The sequence below is a fragment of the Puma concolor genome, chromosome E2 (genome assembly GCF_028749965.1).
Source record: "Puma concolor isolate L17-30 chromosome E2, mPumCon1.1.hap2, whole genome shotgun sequence".
Classification (NCBI taxonomy): Eukaryota; Metazoa; Chordata; class Mammalia; order Carnivora; family Felidae; genus Puma; species Puma concolor.
Genome location: NC_141681.1, coordinates 30,732,230 through 30,759,220, shown reverse-complemented (window position 1 = coordinate 30,759,220; position 26,991 = coordinate 30,732,230). Strand labels below are relative to the sequence as shown.

General features: G+C 50.9%; 1 pseudogene; it reads right to left on the bottom strand.

The window, feature by feature from the left end:
• Nucleotides 1-265: 265 nt before the first annotated feature.
• Nucleotides 266-26,991, bottom strand: part of LOC147573459 (large ribosomal subunit protein uL15 pseudogene) — a 37,318-nt pseudogene continuing 10,592 nt past the window's right edge.

Sequence of the window (26,991 nt, the reverse complement as noted above, 5' to 3'; positions counted from 1 at the left end):
CACTCACTGTATTTTCAGAGTATACAATGCAAAACAGGCCTTTCAACTCTAAGATACACAAATATGCTATCAACTTTATAAATGTTCAAGGTAGGTAATGGGCCAAGTCCTTTTAAGTACAGGTGCTATCTCTTGCACATTTTCTGAGTTGGCAAAGGAGCTCAGGCCCTCATACCCTTACTCCTGGATCTGTTACGTGGCTTTCAAATGTACGGGTAAGAGAGGTAGGGGTGCTAAAGAACTTACACCCAGACCAGAAGAGAAAAGCAGTTGTTAGTATTTAATGAACCTCTCCCCATGTGGCTTCAGGCTACCAGGACACAGGCTCCCCCCACACCCTTAATCTTCTGCTCAGCTCTTCTACTGAAGAATTTGGCCTTCACGATGACAGGCTGTTTGGGGAGCTTTCCCTTTCCCAATACTTTGTGGTAGCCCGATCGCACCACATCAATGATAGGAGCAGCTCCAGTCTTGTTTTTGGCAGCATTTACCCGTGTCTGCTCACTGACCAAGGTCCACGGTTTATCAAGGTTAACAGTTGGGCAGAAGCTCTGGTTCCCTTTTAAGTGGTAATGCCTCATACCAACTTTTCCAAAGTAACCTGGATGATATTTGTCAAAGTTGATCCTGTGGTGATGCATGCCACCAGCATTACCCCGGCCTCCTGGGTGCTTCCGGTGCTTGCCAATGCGGCCGTGGCCATGGCTCACGTGGCCCCGAAGCTTCCAGGTCTTTCTCAGTCTGGATGGCACGTCGGCGGCCCAGAAGAAAAACTTTTTTTAATTTTTTAAGTTTATTGATTTATTTTTAGAGAGACAGACAGCGAGCGGGAGAGGGGCAGAGAGAGAGAGAGAGGGAGGGAGAGAGAGAATCCAGCAGGCTCCACACTGTCCGTGCAGAGCCCGACGTAGGGCTCGAACTCACAAACCGTGAGATCGCGACCTGAGCCCCAAACCAAGAGTCAGACGCTTAACCCACTGAGCCCCCCCCCCCCCCCCGGGCGCACCAAGAGTGCTGCTTTTGAGAAGCCCTTGGCTGTATCTTTGTGGTTCTAGGATGTAAAAGAAAGAAAAAAAAAAAACAACCCAAGTTATTACGTATTGAGCTTTTTCTATGTGCCAGACATTGGGTTTGGTGTTCTACTTGTTTAATCTGTACAGAGACTGTGATGTGGGTGTTGTGACCGACCCTGGTGTGCAGAAGAGAAGCCTGTACTCAGGACGGACCGCTGGGCTTGAATGTACGCCCTCTTCCTTCTCCAGTCCCTGTGCCCGTGTGTTTCCGTTCTGCCAGCATGCTTGGACCGCCTGCTTTGTGCCGGGCTCTGCCTTGAGCCACAGGGACAGAGCATGAGCAAGATGGGTCGGGTGCCGGTGAGGGAGGGGTCCCCATCCCGGCCTGGTGTGGGGGACAGAGGGTGACAGCTGCTGTGATCTGACCCTGTGAAAGGGAACCGTGGACCGTCCCGCCTGCCCCGAGTTTGGGAGGGAGGGGTCCTAGGGAGGGACACCCCAGCTCATTTCTGGACACAATCCGTTTCCGGGGACAGCAACATGAAATGAAAAACACTGTCTAGGCTGAGAAAAAAACACTCTTTCCTGCCCTCCCAATGCACATCCCCCGCCACCATGACTCCGTCTGCATGGAGGAGGGTGGATGAGAAGGGTTGCTCCGCAGTCACACAGACCTGTGTTGAACCGCTGGGTAGCCCTGGGCAGGTGGTCTGACCTCTCTCCGCCATAGTTTCCTTGTCCAGGCGGCGAAACAGACAAGGTTAACACAGTGGCTATAACCACAGCTCACAGCGTCAGGGGCTGGCGATCCTGTGCGTCACCTCATTTAACCCCTGCGGGGCGCCCATGGGACCAGACTGAAGCCAGTGAGACCCTCGCTGCAGATACGAGATTGAAGGAGGTGCCAAAGCACTCAATAATCAGGAAAATATTTTTCGATGTTTATTTATCTATTTATTTTGAAGGCGGGGGGAGGGGCAGAGAGAGAGAGGATCCCAAGCAGGCTCCACGCTGTCAGCGCAGAGCCCGAGGCGGGGCTCGATCTCAGGAACCATGAGATCACGACTGGAGCTGATGCCAAGAGCTGGAGGCCTCACCGACTGAGCCACCCGGCTGCCCCAAGAAAAAGAAGATTTTCGCGCAGTTTTTAAACAGCAAATGCAAAAAATAAAAAATAAAAATAAATAAATAAATAAACAGCAAATGCAAAAAGAAATCCGTGGCGAACAAACTGTCGATATGTGCAGACGGCCCTGCTGTGATTCAGCCTCACCCGAGTCCTGGCTCTGCGTCACCCCATCCATCTACGGATGAAGAAACTGAGGCTTTGGGGGACGACGTCTCCTCCTGCTTTATAATCGAGGAGCCGTGCCAAGGCAATGGCCTTCAGTCTGCTCCGAACAGCCCTCTGTGGGCCTCCGTTCACTCACTCTTCACGGGGGATCAGGAAAAGAGACGGTAACTTGCAAGGAAACAGGGGCAGCTGGGCCGCTGGGCTGCAGACAGCGTCACCACTTAACATGCATCAAGAACCCGCAGCCTACTTTGAAATCGAAATGTACCAGGAAGCCTCCTGGTCAACTTAGCTCTTTCATCTTTTGGGGGCACCTGGCTGTACTTCAGACAGAAATCGGACGAAGCAAAGACAAGCCCATTGTCAGTGAGCGCAGATGGGAAGGAACGGAGAATTGGACACCAGAAGGGAGCATGTGGCTACTTGAAAGACATCACCCGGGGAAGGAGGAAGGAGCAACACATAATCGTATTTTTCTTTTTCTTTCTGTTTTTTTTTTTTTTTTCTTTTAATGACTTTCACAAACATGAGTTCATCTATTCATGGCAAGATAGAGATGGTGATTTTTATTTTACTATTAAAAATGTAAGCACAGGGAGGGTCTGGAATTAACCTCCGGTGGGTGATATGGCGGCTCCTTCTTTCGGGGTCAGGGAGGCTTAGGACTCAGGTCCTCTCCTCCCTTTCCCGTAGGGTTTGTTTCCGGGCTGGTCTCGGGCTCGCTTAAACCTACACGATGTGGCCAAAGAGAGGCTGAATTATTCACAACAGCCCAGAGGTGGAAACGGCCCAAGTGTCCTCGGACCGTGGATGAGCGAAATGTGGTCTGATCATTCAATGGAATATTATTCAGCCTTAATAAAAGGGAGGGACATTCTCACACCTGCTACAAAAGGGATGAACCTTAAAGGCCTTATACTAAGTGAAATAAGTCCGTCACAAACGGGCAAACGTTTCCCCTTCTATGGGATACCAGAGTAGTCAAATTCCCGGAGGCGGACGTGGAATAGCAGCTGCCAGGAACTAGGGGGGAAGGAAAAAGGGGGCGGTAGTGTTTTATGGGTACAGTTTCCTTTGGGGAAGGTGGAAAAGTTCCGGAGATGGATGGTGGTGATGGCGACAGGGCCACTCGAATGTACCTACTGGTCACCGAACTATACCCTTAAAAATGATTCAAGTGGAGGGGTGCCTGGGTGGCTCAGTCGGTTAAGCGTCCGACTTCAGCCAGGTCACGATCTCGCGGTCCGTGAGTTCGAGCCCCGCGTCGGGCTCTGGGCTGATGGCTCAGAGTCTGGAGCCTGCTTCCGATTCTGTGTCTCCCTTTCTCTCTGCCCCTCCCCCGTTCATGCTCTGTCTCTCTCTGTCTCAAAAATAAATAAACGTTAAAAAAAAAAATTTTTAAAGAAAAAAAATGATTCAAGTGGTAACTTTCATGCTTTTAAATTTTATCACAATAAAAATAAATTGGGGGGGACTCCTGGGTGGCTCAGTTGGTTAAGCGTCCAGCTCTCGATTTTGGCTCAGGTCATGATCTCATGGTTCGTGGGTTCGAGGCCCATGTCAGGCTGACAGCTCAGAGCCTGCTTGCGCGCTCTCTTTCTCTCTCTCTTTCTCAAAATAAAGAAATAGGTAAATAAACTTTAGAAAAAGAAAATGTTTTTTTTTAAAAGCAATAAAAATAAATTTTTGAAAAACTTGAGGCCGGGGGAGTGGAGCCTGGGCCTGAAGGGGCTTGCAGTTTCTGCCTTGGTTCTCTTAGAACACGGCCCCGAGACTGCCACGCAAGGAAGCCGGTCCAACCTTCCAGAGGGTCAGGAGCCCCTCGGAGAGGCCCTGAGGCACCTAGCGGACACCCAGGGTGAGCGAGGTCAGCGGGGACTTTCCAGCCCGGCAGGACCTCCCGCTGATTGGTGTCAGCATGACTGAGTCCCGGCAGAACCCGAGGAAGAAATGCTCGGCCGATCCACGGGACCAGGAGAAAGAAGAATATTGTTCCTTCAAGCCGATCCGCGTGTCTTTCCTTTTAGCTACTAAACATCGTTCTCCACTCCTGTGTCCGTGGTTTTGGGGAGGACACATATGTTGTTACTCCCTCCAGCTCCTGTTGGGGATTATACGTTTTCCTTTTAAAACACAAAACAAGAGGGGCGCCTGGGTGGCGCAGTCGGTTAAGCGTCCGACTTCAGCCAGGTCACGATCTCGCGGTCCGTGAGTTCGAGCCCCGCGTCAGGCTCTGGGCTGATGGCTCAGAGCCTGGAGCCTGTTTCCGATTCTGTGTCTCCCTCTCTCTCTGCCCCTCCCCCGTTCATGCTCTGTCTCTCTCTGTCCCAAAAATAAATAAACGTTGAAAAAAAATTAAAAAAAAAAAAAAAAAAAAAAAAAAAAAAACAAAACACAAAACAAGACCATCCATTTCATTGTCACACTGTAGCCAGGAATTTCATCCTACCAAATTTAGTGATTGCTTGGAGGGCCAGAAAATAAAATATGAACCTTGAGTTTCATACCACCCTAAAGGCTCATGGGTGTCACATGAACACCTGTCTCCAAGCTGAGGGCTCTCTCCCCTAGGAACCCCACCCCCCCCAAATCCTTCACTGACTAAAGGTAATCATTTTCCTATTGCCCCAGAGGAGGCCAAGCTCCTAGGAAATCCATTGTTTACACTTCTCCAGGTTGAACAATAACTTAACAGAGGCTTTCTTAACCGATTAAGTTAGAGTTTAGGTCAATGAAACATGGACCCTCACACGCTGCTGAAGGAGAAAGTACGTGGGACGACCTTTCCGGGGACAGTGTGGCAATCTTGACCAAAAGAACAACAAAAAAATACATATCCCAGGTCCCCCCACATTTCGCTTTTATGGATTTGTCCTAAGTAAATAATTGTGGATATGAGCTAAGATTTAGCTGCTCCAAAGTCCACCACGGTATCGATTATATTAATGAAAACTTGGAATAACCTGTATGTCCAGCAAAAAGGGATTGGTTAAGTGTTTTAAGCTACAACCATAGTGGGGAATGCTATGCAGCTGTTACAATTCTGTTATGGAAGACTACCCAGTGTTATAACTCACTTTTATGAAAACATGTGTTTAAGTGAGATCATACTAAATTGTTTTATTGAGATATTGGTTCACAACAGATTATGAGCATCTTTTTATAACCCTGGGTAGTTTTCTATAACAGACCTTTAACAGCTGCATAGCATTCCCCACTATGGTTGTAGCTTAAAGTCTTTAAACAATCCCTTTTTGCTGGACATATAGGTTATTCCAATTTTTCATTAATATGTCACATACGTATGTATACATACACGTATATATACATATATGTGCATATATACATACATACGTATGCATAAAGTACAGAAAGATATATACCAAAATGTTAACAATGGTTGCCTCTGGGAGACAGAATTAAGATTGATTTTAATTTCCTTCCCCCCCCAATAATTCCATAACTGAGTGTAAAATTAAACATTCTACACTCCGTGGTTTTTACTTTTGCATTAGGAGGAAACCCAATAAAAGAGACAGTGACATGCAGCTGGAAATACCCATCAAACAAAATACGTAGTTTTAATCACGGACGAGAAGCTGGGAAAACGTTGTCCTTCTTCCCTGGCCCAATTTTTTTTTTTTTTTTTTTTTTTAATGCGCGATTTGGGAGCAGTGAAGCCAGGCGGCCAAGACTCTGCTCTGGAGCAGAGGAGAGAGACGTTGACGACGCGGTGGGATCAGTAAGGGACATCTGTCCACGCAGCTTCCCACAGATCCTTGTTTAGGGAGCACGGCTCAAGGAATCTCAATGTGGTCTCCATCTGGATGGCCCCGGGCAACTGGATGAATACAGCGGCCCATGGAGCCAAGTTCCCGGATTGGAATCCTGGTTTTGCCTGTTACCAGCTTTGGGTCTTAGACAAGACAGACTCCAGACTTTTGTTTACATGAAGTAGGCTCAGTCACCATCTTGTACGTAGTGGTCCATCAGTCAGTGAAAGAATTGAAGACAGACGTTTTCTGGGCACCTATGATTGATGTGTTTTCCCAGAAGAAAGCACTGGAAGTAATTTAAAAACACCCAGGACCAAGGAAGACTCTTCCTGGGTGAGTCAGTGGTTCACCCTTTCCTGCCCTCACGGGAGCCTCGAGTGGGCTCCCTGGGCATTCCCAGGCTGACAAAGACCCGGCGCCCTTAGAACGAACTCATTCAGCCCAGACTCTGTGTCAGGTGCTGAAACCCCCAAATGGCTTCTGGAGGGGTCAAGGCGTAGAGGGATAGCCTATCTGTGCCCCACATGGAGAGGCCAGAAGGAAAGACAAATGTTTTAAACTCCCAGCCACCCAGCCTCCTGTTCTTGATATTTCCCTAACATATGCTAACATATGCTTTCCTCAGGAACTTCAAAAACCTGCTTTTAGCAGCAATGAAAGTAGGACCATGCGTCCAATTCAACCCGAAGCTTCAAAGTTTCCCTCTAATACCATTACCTCATGTACAGAAGAAAATGTAAATCTAAAATATGCTGGTGATTATAACCTTTCTTCCTGACAGACACTGTAATATAAATGCACATAAATTGAATTTCTTCTTTAAAGAAATTTGAATACCTTTGGAGCATTTTAGCAAATCATCTGCAGCCCTCGTGGCACCACATCAATGATCTGTGGAAAAGTGATCTGTCTGTAGCATGACTTCTGCAATAGAAGGATGGAGCGGGGCCGGAACATGCCAAGAAAAATAGGACGTACTTTATTGATATTCAAAGTTTATTTTATTAAACTTGCACAAAAGACAGAGACGCGGGGAGCTGGTGCTACCAGGGAAGGAGCTTCAAGTATTAACTCCCTCCGTCCTGCTCCTATCACCCGCCTGCCCAAATTGGGGAGAAAATGAAGAGAGGAGGGTAACTGCAGACCTGTCGTCCTGTTTCACTTCGACTCTGCCGCCGGGGCTGCGTGCTGGGGCCCTGTGTTAACTGTGAAATCAGAAATGGTAATGGTGGTGAGTGGGAACGGGAGGCTCTGATGCGTCTGATAAGAGTTCTCGGGGCCCAGATGTCCCTGGGGGGGGGGGGGGGAGAGGGGGGAGGGAAGGAATGTTTGAACTGTGTGTGCTTACCAGCTTGCACCCAGATGGGAAGGCAGCGGCTCTGGTCTCCCGTGCTCTTGGGGGGCTGAGCTCGGCCTGTCGGGGATTGACGGCTGATGGTCACCGCTAGGCTGGCAGAGCTGAAAAGAATAATAACCAAAACATGCGTCCAGCCCTCAACCCTTTGCACCCACGGCCGGGGCTCTGGTCCTGTGCCTCTCCGGGTTCACCGTTCAACTCTGGCTTGGCATTTGAAAGTGACCAGAGCGCTGCCCCCAGTGCCTCTCTGGGTGTGTGCCCAGTGGGTCCCCAGGGCCGCTGAGGCTGTGGTTTGGGTGCTCGGCCTTGGCTCGGCGGCCTGAAGTGACCCACCGTCGAGAAACCTCTGGGATGTTAGGACAGTCGCTGGTGGATTGGGGCGGGGGGCGGGGGGGAGTTTCCGGTTAGAAACGTTGTTTGGTGCACCTCATCTGAAAATGCCGGGGCTGCATTTGCAGAGGACCACTGTCCTCCAAGAGCAAATGTGGTGTATTCCCTGTGGGCCCTGTGCCCCGAGGGAGCCACCACAAATAATGAAACGAAGGTGGGTCCACTTTCTCCATCACCTCCTGGCTCGGGGGTCCCAAAGCTTCACCAGACACATTCCTGCAGCCCAGAAGCCAGCTGAGGCTACAAATCCTTCGGGCTGCCTGAAGGAGACATCGGGGCACCCCTTTCTTGGGCTGCCGGCCCTACGTTACTTCAGGCTCCTGGGCGGCTCTGCTTGGATCCATCGGGGCGGGTACCGTCACCCCCCCTTACAAAATAAAGCCACCAACCCCGATCAGGGACAGGACTACTATGAGGGTGAGAAGGTCTGCAGGGGCAGCAGGAGAGGAGAGTGATTCAGAGCAGGGCCTCTTACCCGACTGCCCAGGTTAGAATCTCACCTCAGTTTGCTTGTCAGTGACATGGGGATAATGCTACGAGGCCACACCACACGAAATTGCCATCAGAGTGGGTCAGAAACAGCCATTTCGTGGCAATTGCATATGGTTCGTGCTCAGGGTACCCACCCACAAGTCATGGTGAAATTAATGAACAGGAACATGCATAGCACCTAGAAATGTGCAAAGCACATGGTAAGAGCCTAGTAAGTGTTAGTTGTTCTGGTGTTTACTCCGACCTGTCACTCTCCTGCCCAAGGGAGAATTAGTCCTCGGAGGGGCTCATTTCCCTGGGGATCGTCTAAACTCATGGGATTCGGGGAGGAGAGAAGATTCAGATGACCCAGATCCGCCTCTCCTCCTGTCCCTTCCTATCCCACTCAGAGCACTGAGCCCAGCAGCCTTGCACGGATCATCTCGTGAAGAATGAATTCATTTGGCCAGGGCTGAGTCAAGGGTGAGGTAGGTGAGGCAAAATTTACGTGGGGACCGGAAAACCCAGGGATCCAGATAAACGATATTTTGTTTTGTTGTCAAAAAAAATTTTTTTTTTTTAAGTTTACTTATTTTGAGAATCAGAGAGAGCGGACGAGGGGCAGAGAGAAAGGAAGAGACAGAATCTCAGGCAGGTTCCCTGCCGTCAGCGCAGAGCCCCATGTGGGGCTCAAACTCACAGACCGTGAGGTCATGACCTCAGCTGAAGCCAAGAGTTGGATGCTCAACGGACTGAGCCACCCAGGCGCCCCAAGATAAATAATATTTTAATGCAATATTAAAAAAAAAAAAACTTTTTAAATGTTTCTTCTTTTAGAGAGAGCAAGCCAGGGAGGAGAAGAGAGAGAGGAAGAGAGAAATCTCAAGCAGGCTCCGCGCGGTCAGCGCTCATCCCTGTGCGGTCTCGAATTCACAAACTGAGATCGTGACCTGAGTCGAAACCAGGAGCTGGGCTCTTCACCGACGGAACCCCCCGGGCGCCCCATGAATGCAATGTTAACAACAAATCAAAACCAATGCCAAAAAAAAAAAAAAAAAAAAATCCATGACGAACAACAACATAGCAGAGTTTAGAACAGCACGCGACAGAGCAGGGGCTGGCGAGGGAGGTGAGCCCGCCGTGGGCAGGGGCGGGGACGGTGCAGGGGAGAGGCTGTGGGGTGGGGGCCGGCGAGGGCAGCCCTCCCCCCCCCCCCATTTCCTCTGGAGTCAGCAGTATTGCCGCTGCGCCTTCTTGTCTGTCTGTTACTTCCAGGTGGGGCGCTCATGAATTTTGAGAATTTATTTTTGTTTGAAAAAGATCCAGCGCCCCAACGACAGGTCACGTGACGCTGCGGCGGCCTGTCGGGCCGCGGTCTGCCCCCGCTGACAGCGCTTATTGCCATCACATAATTGCTTGTTAGACTGAACTGTACTGATTTATGGGGGATCAATCTTTCTGCTGGTCTCCGTTCCACGGGGTCCCTGCCAGGAGGTTGTCAGAGAAGCTCATTTTACCGGGAGACAGCAAACAAACAGGGAAACAGGCACTTGCAGATGTGGAGGCCAGAGAACGCTGTTGTCCCCCCCCCGCTCCATCCCCCCAACCCCCCCCCCCCCCCAGCCTCCTATACCTTCCATCATGAACAGCCACACGGGCCACAAGTGAGCGGAGGAGCTCTCCAGAAGAGCCCGGACTCCTGCCCAGGCCACCTGACTTGTCCCTGCACCCCGCCCCCCCCCCCCCCCCCCCCCCCCCCCCCCCCCCGTCTGGAACACATCAAAGGACGTGAAATAAAGGACGTGCAGCTTCCCCGAGTTTCTGCTCCTTAGCAGACCCTGAGGGAGTTTACTAAGGGGAATTTGTAAAGCTCTTCACCTTACAGGAGGCAGCAAGGCTCCGGTGGGGGCCGGTGGGAGGCAGCTGGTCTGCGGAGGCGGTGCACCTTGAAGGCTGAGACAGCGTCGGAAGTCAGACCGCGGATGCGAATCCAGGCTCGCGGGCTTTCTGGCTGTGTGGTCCTGGACAGGTCCCTGCACCTCGCCAAGCCTCAGTTTCCTGATCTGTGAAATGGGACTTCTTCCGTGAGCTAGTTACCATGAGAAAAGTTGATGTGTGTGAAGCCATGGGCCCCGTGCCTTGCATACAGTAAGTGCTTAATAAATGCTGGTGACCTACCCCCCCCCCCCCGAAGGTCACAGTGCTACACGGAGAACCACAGGTGTCTCCCTATCTGTACTGCTATTTAGCCTGAACTCTGGGAAACGGGGCACATTGTCTTCTGCCTCCAGCCAATGTCTGCTATCTGTGAAGTTCAAAACACAAAGGTTTCTAATGAAAGGATGGGATGGGGAGCTGGGAAGTCTGGCTCCCAGTCCCCGACCTTGAGCGGGTCCCTTTCCCTCTGTGGCACACAGATTTCTCACTGGTGAAAAGAAAGCTTGCCTGGAAACAGCATTTCTGGAGGTTTGCCCCAGGACCCTAGGAGTGTGGCAAGTTTTATAGCTCAGCGGGGCAAAGGAAGAGGGAGGAAGGTATCTGGGGTCAAATTCATTTAGGAAAAGTTATCAGCAGGCAAACCAAGCCCCACACAGAACTTCTTCAGAGTCCTCACGTGTTCAGCATTTCCGGGATCTGTCTGCCCTCGGAGCCCATCCTTGGCAGAAGGGATGGGGAAGCCACTCTAAAAACTGCTGGACTGAGGTCTTTTGTAAGTCTGTCTACACCCGGGTGTGATTCACGAGGCTGACCTAGGAGCAGCTAACTGCTTTGCTGGGCTCTTTCTCAGTCTCCTGTGTGGGCAGGAAGTCAGGGTGCAGCCCGGAATTTTCCAGGATGGACAGAGCCCCTGGCAGGAACAGAGTCCTTCCCCGTGACCCAGTGGTCTCTTCCAGCTTCACCAGAACAGGAATGGGCCTGGGGAAGAAACGTCTGGGCCCCTCAGTTCAAGGTCTCAATGCAGAGGTCTTTGTTCAGGGTAACGTGAGGGCCCAGGAAGTTATGCCAAGGACTGTGTTAGGTCCATCAGAAAAGCAACCCTCCCCCTATCCTAAATGGAAACCCTCTCGGGGAAGCTAACATCCATGATTTTCCTAAGACTTTGAAGAAGATGGGGTGACTGAAGACATCCACCCCGTGCTGTGGAGGCTGGCAGACTAGGTTTTGTCTACTTCCTTAATCAACAGTTCACTCATTCATTCAGCACGTTTATAATGAATACCCAGTATGGACCAGGCAGCGTCCCAGGCACTGGGGATATAGCAGTGAACACATACAAAGTCCCCGGGCTCTCTGAGCTTACATTCCTAGGCCAGGAGAGAGTAAACGAAGACATTATAGGTCAGGAGAAGGTGATACATGCTAGGAAGAAAAATGAAGCGGGTTAAAGGGATAGAGGAATTAGGGGCATATTTTCAATAAATGGAAAGCCCTGTAGAAAGTACTCACCATTCTAAAATGTTTTTAGGGGCGCCTGAGTGGCGCAGTCGGTTAAGCGTCCGACTTCAGCCAGGTCACGATCTCGCGGTCTGTGAGTTCGAGCCCCGTGTCAGGCTCTGGGCTGATGGCTTGGAGCCTGGAGCCTGTTTCCGATTCTGTGTCTCCCTCTCTCTCTGCCCCTCCCCCGTTCATGCTCTGTCTCTCTCTGTCCCCAAAATAAATAAACGTTGAAAAAAAATAAAATGTTTTTAATATTTATTTATTTTACACACACACACACACACACACACACACACACACACTGTGAGCAGGGGAGGGGCAGAAAGAGAGGGAGACACAGAATCTGAGGCAGGCTGCAGGCTCTGAGCCGTCAGCACAGAGCCCGATGTGGGGCTTGAACTCACGATTGGTGATCATGACCTGAGTCAAAAGTTAGATGCTTAACCGACTGAGCCACCCAGGTGCTCCTAAGGGAGCTATTTGAAATAAGGGATCAGGAAAGGTCCCTCTGATTTGGTGACATTTAACAGAGATCCGGATGGAGTGAGACAGCCATGTGCATACCTGAGGGAGTGTTAGTTCAGGGACAGCAATCAGTAAGTGCAAAGGTCCTGAGGCACAAGGGCACTTGGTATTCAAGGAACAGGAAGAGGCCAGTGGGACTTCAGTGGCGTAAGGGGGAGAAAAGTAGAAGAAAACGATCAGAGAAGCATCTGTAGGGCCTTGTAGGCTACACAAGAACTTTGGGCATTAAGGACATTCCCGTTGTTGTACAGCCATCACCACCATCCATTTCTAGAACTTCTCCATCACCCCAAACTGAAACTCTGTCCCCATAAAACAGGGGTTTCCTATTCCCCCGCCCCCTCCCCCGGCAGCCACCATTCCGCGCTCTGTCTCCGTGAACTTGACTTCTCTGGCTACTTCATATAAGTGGAATCATCCGGTATTTCTCTTTTTGAGGCTGAAGTGTATGTAGTCTGTTGTATGTATTTACTACATTGTGTTTATCCATTCCTCCCTTGATGGACATCTGGTTGTTTCCACCTTTGGGCTACTGTAAATAATGCTGCTAGGAGAACTTGGGTGTGCACATCATTAGAATAAGGATGGGAACGGTTACTTATTTGACACAAATGTCCTGAGGATTCAATGTAACTATTCTCACAAGTGCTCAGCACAGGGCCCGGCCCACAGAAAGTGCCAAATGGACACCACTCAATAAAGATTCAGGAACAATTGAGCGGTTATTATCCATGATGATCTGCAGCCAAGCATTTGATAGAGAAATAGCACAGGACTGTGAACCAAAAGAAAGAGCAAAGGGAGTTCTCTCTTTAAAATACAAACACGGTTTCCGTTACCAAAAAAAAGATGACGGGGTCATAATTTTTTAAATTAGGATACAGTGGAGAAAAAAATCCCACCCCTAATCCCACCATGTTAACCGAGTTTCAGTTTCCCTTGAGTTCAGAGGGATTAAATAGACTGCCTTTCAGTAGGACAGAGGGAAGCTGGAAGGACCTGGGCTTTGGGGGGCTGGCTGGGGGTGGGAAAGGAACCCCATAGAAGACCTGCTTTGAGAGGAACCACGGTGGGGGTTTTGCTTTCGAAAACCTGAGGCCTGGCTGGCTGGCTCAGCCAAGCTGGGATGCATTTTTTGGCTTCAGCGTTGGGAGAGAGAGAAGAATCAAAAAAAGGAAATATCATTTCCTTAACTACTAGGTATTAATATCCTGTTTAATTTAATTTCGGCTTTCTGCGCTGGTGAGCTCTTTTCCCTCTAACATACAGTGTCAACTTGGCAGGGAGTTTCTGACAGTATCTAAAGAGGATTTAGCTCTGAATCCTTGCCATGAAAGTGTCTCTATCTGCGCCCAGTGTAGGCTTTCAGAAGCGAGCATTGTGTCCTGCGAAGACGGTAATTGAGTGAATGAGGCCTGGCACCTGGGCCTGCCGCAGAGCACTGATAAGGACATAAAGACAGGCTGAAAGGGCCTGCTTGCCAGAGGCAGAGAGGCTGGCGTGTCCCCGGGAGGAGGGGAGCCCGTCATCCCCGCAGAGAGCTGAAGGTGGGGAGCTCGGCCCCCTGCAGCCCTGCAGAGAGAGAGGGTCCTGGGCAGAGTGGAGGCCAGAGTGTTCTGCACCTCAACGCAGTGAACGGGCACTCAGGGGGAGACAAGCAGGTGGCAAGCGAGGTGGGGCTGGCCCAGCTGGCTGATGTGCCTTCCATTTCTTGATAAACACCGTAGTCATCTTTGGCCAACCCTCTTCTAGCTAGCTGTGTAAGGACAAAGATCCAGCCGCAGTCCTCTGGGCGTGTATGTGTTTGGTCTTGTCTCGCGAGGCAGTGCGTTCTACCATGTGGAAGACTCCTGTGAGTCTGAATGGTTAATTTCCCTACTGATTCCAATGTGCATCCACCTGCCCTTGGTCTGGCCTCACAACCCTGAACAGGACTGCCCATCTCTCTGAGAGCTCTGGGCTGATCACAAAGCTCCACCCTCATGAAAAACAAACTCTTTCTGGCTCTTCCCCAGTGAACTGAAGACAATTTAAGAGACACATGACTATAGGGTTATTGCTTACCCTCCCATCCACCCATCCACCCATCCATCCATTCGTCCATCCAACCATCCATCCATCTATCCATTCATCCTTCCTTCCTTCCTTCCTTCCTTCCTTCCTTCCTTCCTTCCTTCTTTCCTTCCTTCCATACATTCACCCACTCATCCACCCATCCTTCCATCTATCCATCCATCCATCCACCCATCCACCCACTCACCCACTCATCCATCCATCCATCCATCTATCCATCCTTCCTTCCATCCAGCAACCCATCCACCCATCCATCCACCCACTCATCCACCCATCCACTCATCCATCCATCCATCCATCCATCTATCCATCCATCCATCCATCCACCAACCCATCCATGCATCCATCCATCCATCCATCCATCCATCCACCAGCCCATCCATCCATCCATCCATCCTTCCTTCCTTCCATCCACCAACCCATCCATCCATCCATCCACCAGCCCATCCATCCATCCATCCACCCACCCACTCACCCACTCATCCATCCATCCTTCCTTCCATCCAGCTAACCCATCCACCCATCCATCCACCCACTCATCCACCCATCCATCCATCCACCCATCCATCCATCCATCCATCCATCCACCAACCCATCCATCTATCCATCCATCCACCAACCCATCCATCTATCCATCCATCCACCCATCCATCCATCCACCCACCCACTCACCCACTCATCCATCCATCCTTCCTTCCATCCAGCTAACCCATCCACCCATCCATCCACCCACTCATCCACCCATCCATCCATCCACCAACCCATCCATCTATCCATCCATCCACCAACCCATCCATCTATCCATCCATCCATCCATCCACCCATCCATCCATCCATCCACCCACCCACTCATCCACTCATCCATCCATCCATCCACTCATCCATCCATCCATCCATCCATCCATCCATCCTTCCTTCCATCCACCAACCCATCCATCCATCCATCCACCAGCCCATCCATCCATCCATCCATCCACCCACCCACCCACTCATCCACTCATCCATCCATCCATCCACTCATCCATCCATCCATCCATCCATCCATCCATCCTTCCTTCCATCCACCAACCCATCCATCCATCCACCAGCCCATCCATCCATCCATCCATCCACCCACCCACCCACTCATCCACTCATCCATCCATCCATCCACTCATCCATCCATCCATCCATCCACTCATCCATCCATCCATCCATCCATCCATCCATCCATCCAACTATCCATCAACTTTGGAGATCCTGTTATGTGTCAGGCACTAGTATACAGCATATTTTAATAGGCCTTTAATGGTGACAGCCTTGGACAAGAGATTGAAACTTGAATCCTCAATTAGCTATGTGAACTTGCAAGGTCACTGCTTTAGAGTTTGCCACAGTTGGGAGCTACACTTGTTAGGGGTGGGCTGACTTTTTGAACCATTGCTTCCAAATTTCAGTGGCTTAACGTACGTTTATTTCTCATGCATGATCCAAAATAGATGTTCTTGATTTATGGACAGCTTTCCTCCATGTAGTGACCTAGGGACCCAGGTTCCTTCCATCTTGAAACTCAGCCCTCCTGTAGTTCATGGAGCCCTTTCCTTTCTGCCGGTACGTGAGGAAAGAGAGAAATCAGGACTAGCTATGTGACTTCTGGAATTGGTGCACATCACCTCTGCTCATAGGCTATCTGCCAGAACTCAGTCCTATGGCCATAGCCCGTTGTAGGGGTGGCTGTGTGCCCAGGAAGGTGAGGACAACACAGACACTTGGGAATGCCAGCGGGATCTGCCATTGGGTCTCCAGATGGTTTTTGATCACAAAGAAACAACAAAATGTTAGATAATAACAGAAAAAGGTGGGTCAAATCCTTCCGGATTTCCTTTATGCCCTTGGCAGAAAGTTAGGTATTACCTTTGCTGCCAAAGGGGGAGATTCTTCAACTGTGCAAACAGCCCGAGGCATCAGGGCTGGTGAATGCGGGAACGGAGAGTGAAGGAGTTTTTCCTGACATCTCAACCCAGAACCTTTCCAATATGACCAGGACCCTGTACCAAAATGGAGGTGAGAAGGTCGTGCTCTGACGTCTTTAAGTATTTGACACTGGAAGAAATGAAAAGCCCACAGTTTCATCCAATTATAATCTTCTTTGATCTGGACTTCTGATGAACAAGTTGATACCTGGTTTTTTCTAGAAACCTATCCAAGCATATATTTCAAAATCATCATCGCCATCACCATGAATGCTAACATTGACTAAGTACTTACCATGTACCAGGTACTGTTCTGAGAGTTTTATATAACTATGTGATTTACCTATCCTTCCGGGGTAAGTACGATTATTGTCTCTGTTATGGAATTCTATGACAGGAAGGCATTTAGCTAAGACCACACAGCTCTTAAGTGGGAGAGCGGGCAAGAATAACTTGGGTGACTTTGCGTGAGCCCAATGGCATCGAGGTGTCCCCGGGACCTCAGGCCCAATGCGGGAGATTTTCCTGAAGGTCTTTCCCAGGGCCGCTTAAACATGGATGTCGGTTTTCTCATCCATAAAATGGGGATGCCACAGTCCCTGTCCCGCCTCCACAGCAACTTTATTGAAAGGATCACAGAAGAGAACAGGTGTGGAGGCACTCGTCCGAGCACACGATGGCACACAACGAGCAGAATCGCTGCTGTGGCTGTCCTATCATCTGTTTGCAGGCTTTTTCTCTGCCTTTGGCCTCAAAATTGCCTAAAAAGCATCAAGCGGCTTATTCAGCCAAGTGAAGGCTAATGACAGAACATGCTGTTCAAACGCAGTCCTCGCCTTTGGAATATTAACCTCGAGAGGCTAGGGGGAGCTGGGCAGTCTAGAGCCTTCCCCTCGGTCCCTGGCAGCCTGCTTAGCTGCGCGTGTTTTTCCAGCTCCAGGAGAGATGAGCCTCGTCTCCACACTCCGGATGTTTCCAGGCCTGCAGAGCCGTCCTCATCTGAAGCAGGCCGTCGGGCCCCGGCTCGTGGGGTTGCGTCCTCCCCTGGGTTCTCTCGAACAGACCTGGCTTCGCTGTGGGGAGTGCTGAAGAGCCCCGTGTTTCTGTTTTCTCTTTTAAAGACAAAATCCAGAAGCGGGCATCTGTGCTGCATCTGGGTCTGCCTGCCGAAAGAGCAGGAGTGGGCGGGATGGGGCTGCGGGAAGAGCCACTGCCCCCCTCCGCCGACAGCCCACCTGTGCAGGTGTCACAAACCACTCCCCGTGCAGAGAGTCTAAGAAGACACGAGGCCCCGCCGGTTGGGGCTGGGGGAGGGGGTTGTTTTTGTTTTCTCAGTGATGCCCAGCTCTTCCCCTCTTGGAGCCTTTCTGGTTCTGTCTGGGCTTTCTGGAAGCAGTTAGAAGAAACAGCTGGATATGTGAGGGAGAGTGTCTAATGTGCTTAACGTCTTCGTAAAGCCGGTTCCCATTTAGGGAGAGGATTTGTTCGAGTCGCTTCTCCCCAAGCCAGCTCTGCTCTCTCTGTGCAAAGGCTTTCCTGAAACTTCCAAATGTTTATAAGGTGCATTAAACAAGCCAGAGGTCATAAAGTACAGCTGCTATTTAAATATAAGCACCTAGGGCCGAGGCATCTGATTATTGATAGGTGTTGAGTGCCACTTCCAAAGTGTGCAGCCGGCCTGCCTTAAATAACTCTAACTAGGCCCAAACAGTCCTGAAGAGGTTTCTAGGATTAGATCACAGGCTGGCAAGAGCAGAGAAAGTCTGGAAAAGTCCTAAGAGGATTTACAAAAAAAATTTTTTTTTTCTCTTTTGTTTCACATCTAGCAGATCAAGCAGCTGATGCAAGCCTTGGACCAAATGAGACATTTCAATAACTCGTATTGTTAAATCACAATCAGCTGGAGGAATTTGGATTTGCAACTGGCTCGGAAGAACATTCTTGGGGATGTTTTGAAAGTATCACCAAGAGCAAATTACTGCCATTGTTCCTTGAGGAAAGAAGGATTTGTTTCATGGCTAACAGGCCAGTCCGCAGGGTAACTGGCGGACAGAAAAAGGCCTCACCGAGTGTCTGAGTCAGCCTGGGCTGCTCTGACAAAATACCACGCACTGGGTGGCTTAAGCAATAGAAATTTATTTCTCAGAGTTCTGGAGGCTGGCAAGTTCAACATCAAGGTGCCGGCTGATTCGATTCCTGGCTTGCAGGTGTTCTTGTACAGCAGAGAAGACGGCTCCTTTTCTCCGTTTCTCTTCTTATAAAGGCACTAATCCCATCCTGAGGATTCATTCTATCCTCAGGGACCGAATCACCTCCCAATTGCCCCCCTCTCCAAATACCGTCACATGGAGAATTAGGGCTTCAACAGACGAGTCCTGGCGGGGACACAGCTTATTCCGTGGCACCAAGTTACCCCTGGGACCGTCAAAACATTTAACAAACCAAGATACAAATGCCCCCCGAAATGATGTCTGTTCGAGACGCTTCTGCATTAACAAGCACAAAGGAGGCAAATGTCCTAATCGTCTAGGCAGGTAACGCTATCAGGCGGAAGGTCTTGCTGTGAGCCAGGCAAGGTTTACACAGGCAGGCCCGGAACCGAAAGAAAGTGCCGAAGGACGAGCCAGCCGTTTACGGGAGTTTCCCTCAACGTTTACTCCATGAAAGACCCGTTTTGTCCTTTGGAGCATGGTGTTGGAACTAAACTTGGCTGAGCAGGTAAACTCTTAAGAGGCCGGCTGATGCCGGGTGATTCAGCGTGTGGAATCTCAGCCTCTCACTTGGCCATATTTTCAAAGGAGAAGACAGCTAATGGGAATAAGTTCCTTACATTAAAACTATACTTACAGTTAACAGCACCAAACCACTTAAGTTGGCAGAAGACCAATTATTAATTAGATGAATGGCCTTTTATAAATCCCTCTGTGGCCTCCAGACAACTGATGGGTTTATGGTCCGTGCATTAGGGAACGTGGTTCCTCCGTGGTTATAATTATCCGCAGTTGCTGGCAGTTTGAGGGTCATCACAACAAAACAGCTGCTCCGTGGACATGCTGTCCTGCGATGCCACAGGGGTGACGGGGAGAAAGCAGAAATAGGAGGGGATGGTTACTTCTATTGCCCTTCCTCGCTGTGTGATCTTGCCAAAGCCCCTGGAAGTTCTTCCTTAGTTTTCTCTTCTGGATGTGTGTGTAATGGATCCCTCTCGTTTCTACCTGTCATGTGACCCGGCCCGGACCATCAAAACAGTGCATCTCTCTAGCCCCCGCCATTGGTTCCCGTCCAATCAGAAGCAGAGCAGCTCAGCTCGCTTGCACCCGTAAACAACTATTGTTCCCGGGGAGCGGCTCCGACTGTGTTTTCCTCTGGGGCCCTGCCTTGTTCCTGTCTGTGAACGTCTGTAAGGTTTAAGTTTTGGAAGCTGGTCAGTTTCTGTAACTCTTTAAAATATATTTAGAAGCTGGCGGGGGAGGGGGGATGCCATTGCTTTTATAACACAGAGAGCTGCTCGAGATCTTGGCTGGAAGGGCTGAGGTGCGGGGATTTAATGGGGACCCCCCGTGGGCATAGATTAGTCAAGTCCAACTAGTGCTATAAAATACATGGCACACACAGCGCAGATTTCATCCAGTTCCCGTCCCGCCGACTCTCTCCGCCGAGTCATTCAGAGTCCAGATTCTTTCCATCCGCTGGTTCTGCCATCCCCTGCACCTGCCGAATCCGCCTTCCCCATTATTTGCATTCTGCCAGCAGGCAGACGCAAGAGAAAACAGGGAGCATAGTGCTAAGGTTTGATGCACCAGGGCTGGCAGTGAGGCACATCAATTCTGCCCACTTCCCATTGGCCAGAACTCAGTCACATGGCCACCCTAACTGCAAGGGAGGCTGGGAAATGTAGTCTACCTGGGCGCCCAAGGGGAAAAGCAGAGGGGGCGGAGGTGAGGGGGACAGCAGCCAGTCTCTGCCTCGCCCCAGTAACACGATTGCAAGTTGGTGGTTCAGTTGACCACATGCTTTATTCTTGTGAATACGGATATCACAGGTGTGCTTTTTTTTTTTTCTTTTTTTTGGAGGGGGAGCCTGAGAATACAAAAGAAAATAACAAAAACTCAAAGCCAGCCATTTCTCAGACTTTCTGGCTCCAAGAGATCTAACACATTTAGATGCCAGAGTCTTCTTTGTTCACGTTGAATGTCACATTTGTCCTAAGTGATTTGTTTGACGTTGGGTAGCAGAAGGATCCCATGCCGCTCTTGTCAAAACTGGGTGTTCCTTTAACTGCCTGTTGGCTTGTTTATTGCTACTGTCTTGAAACCTAGTTCCCCCAAAAGCCTGAGTTTCATATACGCCCAGTCACCTTAAGGCTCCACACTAGTTGGATGGGTGACATTATGTGTGTTCATGAGAAAATCATTTCAAGGGCTACAAATGAGTCCTTTAGTAATACCCAGGAGTCATAATGTCTGTGACATAATGAACCTTCGTAAATTACAACCTACACTAATTAGATCACTTATTGCTACATTCCAGGCCCTGAAACAATTTGCTTAAAGTGATAGTTACCTCTAATGAAAAGATACATAACGGAAAATGTCAGCAACCTTTTAAATCCTTCACGACTTATCACGAGGACTGTCTCGTGCAAAGTGCTCATGGTGGAGCAAAGTCTTTTGTCACCATTTCCTCCTAAATTAGGTGGGTATTTTATGATCACATGGAAATAGAGAGAATTCCCTGAGGTAGTGAGATTAGGTAAGGGCTCGCTGTCTCCTTCAGACCTTCTCCAGAGTGCGCCCCACCCGTGTTCACTGTGGCAGAAACACCTTCGGAATCTTGCCTAGAAAGATCTATGGTTATCAGCCACTTACGGAGTGGGTTTTCCTTGGACACCTGGGGTTCCTGACCACCCGGCCGGGGTGAGGTTCTCCTTCCCCACAGGGGCATATTTTCATAGCCATCTGTCTGATGAGGTTCCAACCTCATCATGAGGGCATTGTCAATCATGGAGGCTGATGGAAACCGGGGTCTGGAGAGGGCTGGCAGTGTCAATACCAGGTCAGGCTTTGCAGCAGGCAACAGTCAGGATCATTCGAGGAGGCCTTCAAAAGCCCCGACCTGCAAAGATGTGGGCAGGATGCAGAGAAACCCAAGGCTAAACCCAAAGGGACAATGTTGGGGGGGGGGCAGTTATCAAAATCCAGATGAGAGAATCCTATAGAAAGGGCCTTCGTGGGCCATCTGCTGAGGCCCACAGCCTGTCCCAGGTGCCCCACAGGGAGGGAGCTGGGGAATAAATGCTCCAACTCATTCTTCTCTTTTCCTCCCTGCGTCCCTCCCTCTAGTCCCCTGCCGGGCCCCCTGTTGACCCGGATCTCCTATAAACTGGGGTTTAGAGGGAGAGATGAGCAGGGAGGGCGTGGGAACTCTTTGATCCTGACCATTTGAATCAGCCTTCTGGGCCACGGAGCAGGGAGAGGAGAGTGCGAAGCAGCTGGGGGGGGGGGGGGCAGGGGTGGGGAGGGGGGAACGAGGCACACAGGGGCCCGGCACAGCCAGGTTCTGCCTGCAGCCCTGTTGTTCGGGAAGCCGTCTTCCCTGACTGCGGCGGCTCCTTGCCCTCCGTTGCCTCCAAGGGCCCTGAGCTGCATCGGTGCCAACAAGCACACTGGTCCACCTGGCGTCTCAGCCTCGGCTTGGCTCCTTCTGGGGACCGATGGCTGCCTGTCAGGGACATCTAATGACCCCTGCAGTGATGCTCCTGTGCCAGAAAACAGCCAGAACGGGAGGCTTCCTTGGGGTTAAGGGCCCACCTTCTAGCCTGAGGGGGTGTCCCCATGAGAATGAGGGAGTCCGGAAAAGAGGTGAACAACCACATCCACGTAGAACACGGGGTGTCTTGGCCACACGCCTCCTTCTTGAACAGAAATCTGGAGCTGAAAAGGACTTCTCTGATGCCAGAATCTTCTGGCTCCCGGAAAGCTTATTGAGAAGCCCCCGGGAGGTGCACGGCATGCAGTAGGTGCCCAACGGGTCTCAGGGGAATCTGCGTGGCAACGCCTAACGGGTGGTCATCGGAGTTTGGAGTTCCGGTTAAAACCTTCCTTGATGCGACCATCCCTTGGAAAAGAATGGAATCCGTTTTGCAACTAAAAGCCATTCTGGGGGGGCGCCCAGGTGGCTTAGCCGGTTGAGCATCTAACTTCGGCTCAGGTCATGATCTCGAGGTCTGTGAGTTCGAGCCCCGAGTCGGGCTCCATGCTGACAGCTCAGAGCCTGGAACCTGCTTCCGATTCTGTGTGTCTCCCTCTCTCTCTGCCCCTCCCCTGTCACGCTCTGTCTCTCTCTCTCTCTCTCTCTCAAAAAAAAAAAAAATTTTTTTTTGTTGAAGCCATTTATTTGCCTTCAGGCCTGAGTGTCAATAATAATTGGGATGATAGCAATAGCCCCTTTGAATGCCTTTGCATAACTTACTTCTGTTTTCCCTTCGGATACTCAGAACAGCTCCACGGATCCGTTAGTGACGAGGAAATAATCTCAGGGAGCTGAAGGCACCGGCCCAAGCCAGCAACATCTCAGTATGGCTGGAGGGGACGGTGCAAGCCAACCCTTCCTGACACGGAAGCTGGGGCTCCCTCTCCTTGGCTTTGGAGGTCCTCCCGGGGGAAAGAAAAGTCCAGAAGAATTCTAAGATATCAATTTTGCTCTCAAGAACCCAAAGAGCTACTTGAGGAGCTAGGGAAAACCCTCAAGGAGGGGTTGCAAGTGCTGTGGGGTTCAGACGCCAGCGCCTGTGCGTGCGGGCGCGTGCGCGTTCACGCAGAGGGGTGAGGCTGCCCCCACTGCTCGAGCTGTCCCCCTTTTTCCTCCCATCTTCCGTGACTCCGGTCAAGAGGCAAGGTCCCAGGGAAGCCTCTGATCGGGTGCCCTGGGGTCAGATGCACAGCCAGGGGGCGGGGGAGGGCGGGGCATCCCCCCAGACGGTCCCACCCACACCGCGCACCGTGAGGAAGGAGTAATGCTCACGAGGGAAGACAAGTCGTGTTAGTAAAAGAAGGTGGAATTCATTATGGGAGGTTGAAAAGTCAACAAATACCCACTGTGCCGGACCCTGTCATGTTTCTAGATGTGCCCCTAGCCACCGTCTACATCCCGCGCACGCAGCGAGTGGAGCACGTGGCACGGTCTCCACGGTGGATGGAGGGAAGCCGGAGCCTGGAGAGGGAAGTGGTTTGCCCGGGGAACAGAGCATCAACTCACTCTCGTGCTGCCACCGGCCCCACCCTTGCCGTCCTTCGTGCCACGCAGCCTGCACACGCCTACTCAGACCACCTGGGGCTTGCCTGGCAAGGGAGCGGCTGGGTTGAGTCCGGGACAGGTGGCGGCAGAGGGAACCATGGGTCAGGGCAAGGGGCAGATGCCTTTTTCTAATAGCTTCTCACCGGGAAAAGGCCGGCACCAACTCTAGCCTGGAGAGCGGGGGCCTCCGCCCGGCCATGGCACCTGCTGTGACCCTTTCTTGCTGGAAAAAGAGTCTGGAGAGCATAGGTGGGGGGGTTGGGGGGGGTGCGGTGGGGAGGTGATGGTGGGCTAGGGGTTTCAGCTGAGCAGCGCCGTTTGGGAAGATCTGGTTCTGGAACCCAGGGGGAAAAAAAGTAACGCTGACCCTCCTCCATCCTGCAAAATGGCCAGCAGCCCTGAAACGTTGGCTTCCTAAAACCTGGGGAGTGAAACTGCCAAGATCCCTGCCCGTTTAAAGCAAAACCAAAACAAAACACCACAAAAAACCCACACTAGAAACTTCTTAGTCTTCCTCCTAGTTGCCAGAGTGGGTCAGAGGCCAAGAGAGTTCTGTGCCAATTTTCGTTCCGCCTCCTACCAGCTTTAACCTTGTGTGAGTCACAGATCTCCCTGGATCTCATTTGTGCAACTGGAAGATGGCGTTAGAACACTAACAGGTAAAGCGATATTAATATTAATGAGACACGGTCTACTAAGTGCCTGTGGCAGGCGACGGCCACTTGCCTACCAGACGTTTGAGCTCTTCCTGTGTGGAGCTCTCCCTGGGAGGCAGCAACCCAGCCTTCCCCGTGAAGGGGCCGGAGGGCAGTGTTCCAATAAAACTTTATTTGCAAAAACAGGCGGTCGGGTGCATTTGGCCCACGGGCCGTAGTTAGCCTCTGGTATAGACGGTATAGGCAGTGTATCCTAAATTCACCAGCTAGCAACCTTTACTAATCACCTGTTAAGTACCATTCACTAATCTGCACCTGCCGTGTGCAGGAATGTGGCAAGGTTCGGGATTTTACTCTTCAATTCTTCCAGCCAGCATCTATTGAACCGCTCTCGGGTGCCAGGTGCTAAGGTCCTCTGGAATTTGGCTGCGAACGAGAGGCTTCCATTCTCCCTACAAAATTACATTCCAGCGGATGTGACTGATACGGATGAGCACAGGTGCTGGGGAAGCATGTAGGAGGACCTCTAATTCAGACTAGGAGGTAAAGGAGGGCTTCTCAGAGGGGGTGACACTCGCACGGAGCAAGGCGACTGCTGCCTTCACTGATCTTCCAAGATGCGTCCTCAGCACCTGGCACGCGGGCTCTTCCCCTTCCGGAGACGGGGGGCGGAGGACTCTGAAACCCTAGCAGATGGTATAGCCACGGGATGGAGGGATCCTGAGCCCCCAGATCATCACGGGGAGAAAAACCAGGTACAGACTACAAACACCTTCCTTGGATCGTCACATGAGTGAAAAATAAATCTTACCGTGTCACGATGCTGAAATTGTAGGGGGTGTTGATAAACACCTCTAGCGCTATCCTAATAAAATGCCTCATGCACCCCATCTCCCTTAAGCATTTGAGCAATCCTATGAAATACCCCAATTTTACAGGCGAAGAAGCTGAGTCTCAGAGAGGTTAAGTAGCTTGTCCGAGGTCACACAGCTAGTCAATTAAACAGCACAGAGTCTACCCCAGAGAAGTCTGTTTCCAGTGCCCATGCTTCTGAGCACTGTCCATGGCTCTGATTCTGACTGATACATAACCCAGCCCTCCTGTCCAGTCCAGGCAGCTTAGCCCGGAAGAAGCAGGGGACGGTCCTGTCCTGGGACTTGCATTAATGGGATGAGACAGGATTTCCCTTGGGCAGGGACCGAAGGCCAGAGGCCAGACAGAAAAGGGCAGCCCTCCTGCCTTGGGGAGAGCCGGGTTTTGCAGGAGTTTGGAGACGTCTGCCTGCAGACTTGGACGGAGAGCTGCGTGCCCCAGACCCTGTCGCTCTCCTAGACCGTGGGAGAGACATGGGAGGCAGGCTCCAAGCCTGAGGACCCCCAGGATCCCTTCTTAGTTCCTGCCCCCTTGAAAATGTTTTCCTTCGCAGGCCAGTGAGGTACCTTTCTCTTTGTAGCCAACATGTCCAAGGCTGACAGGCTAAAACTGCTCGCTTGCTTTTAAGTGTCAGGAGATGTAAATAGTTTTAGTCTTCAGTGGTTTCTGATTGAATCTCCTTTTGAAGTAATGATAGCTATAATTTAAAGCAACAGTTACCATATTTTCCTTGCTGGCTGGCCTTCTTTGAAGCACTAAGTATAAATCTGCTTAAAATCTTAAAATAGCTGTAGCCCTGTCTCAATATTCTACCAGGAGCCAGGGAGATTCGGCCTCTAATTGCCATCATCTGTAACTAATATCGGCAGCACAGCGGGCTCGTGACAAGGTGGCCCGCGGAATTGCTCTGACCTGGACAGGAAGGTGGAGGCAGAGACATGGTCTCCCGTGGGGACCCTTGACTTCGGTTGGAGTTCGGAAGAAACCCGTCCTGAAATTAGGACCAAATGGGCTCTGGGCTGTTAGGAGACTTTTCAGGACGGTCGTTTGCAGGCCCCTCCAGGAGTCTGGGATGGAAATGAGAGGGGCCTCTTTGCAAACTCGAACTCAGCATGGTCAAGGGTGGGCAAGGACTTGGTGCCAGCTGATGGACTTCCCGGGGGCAACTTCCATGGCCGGGTTAAGGCATGATGTCCTTGTTTTTTCATAAGAAGGGGGACAGCTGTAGAGATTTCCAGCATGGCCTGTCACCAACGGGAGTCGTGCACAACCCTTTCGGCTTTTTTTAAATTGGGAAGCCCATTTAAAACGCAGCTCCAGTCTTAACACGGGCTGGCGCATTTTCGTTGATTCACAAATCTGAGTTTATTCGACACACGCTTACCGCATCCCTACTGTGTGCAGGGCGGCGAACCAAACGGCAACACCAGCGTTCACAGGGTTTACGATATGGGATATTCAGCGCCAGAGAGCCAAATAAAGGAAGGGAAGGGAAGGGAAGAAGGGAGTGCTGGCCTTGCACTTTTAGATAAGGCTGTCACCAAGAAGGTAGCATGAAGCGGCATGCCTATCTTTGCAAAGAACTTTTCAATGGCAAGTACAACTAACATGTATCTACGAAGCCAGGCTAGAGGATCCTGGTGGGAAACGTTCAGAAAAGCGTGCTTAGCTTTGAGTGCCAGGACCCCGGGTGGGTGGTTTTCACCTTTTCGTTCCTGCGCAGGCATTTTCGGAATGTCTCATGATAACTGTGAGTGTGTTGGGGGCGGGGGAAAGCGGTGATGGAGTCTGACGGCTCCCCAATAAATCAGACGGAGAACACCGTAGGACCCCCGCAGTCCCGCTCTTGGGTAAAGACGCCCGAAGGAACCAGAAGT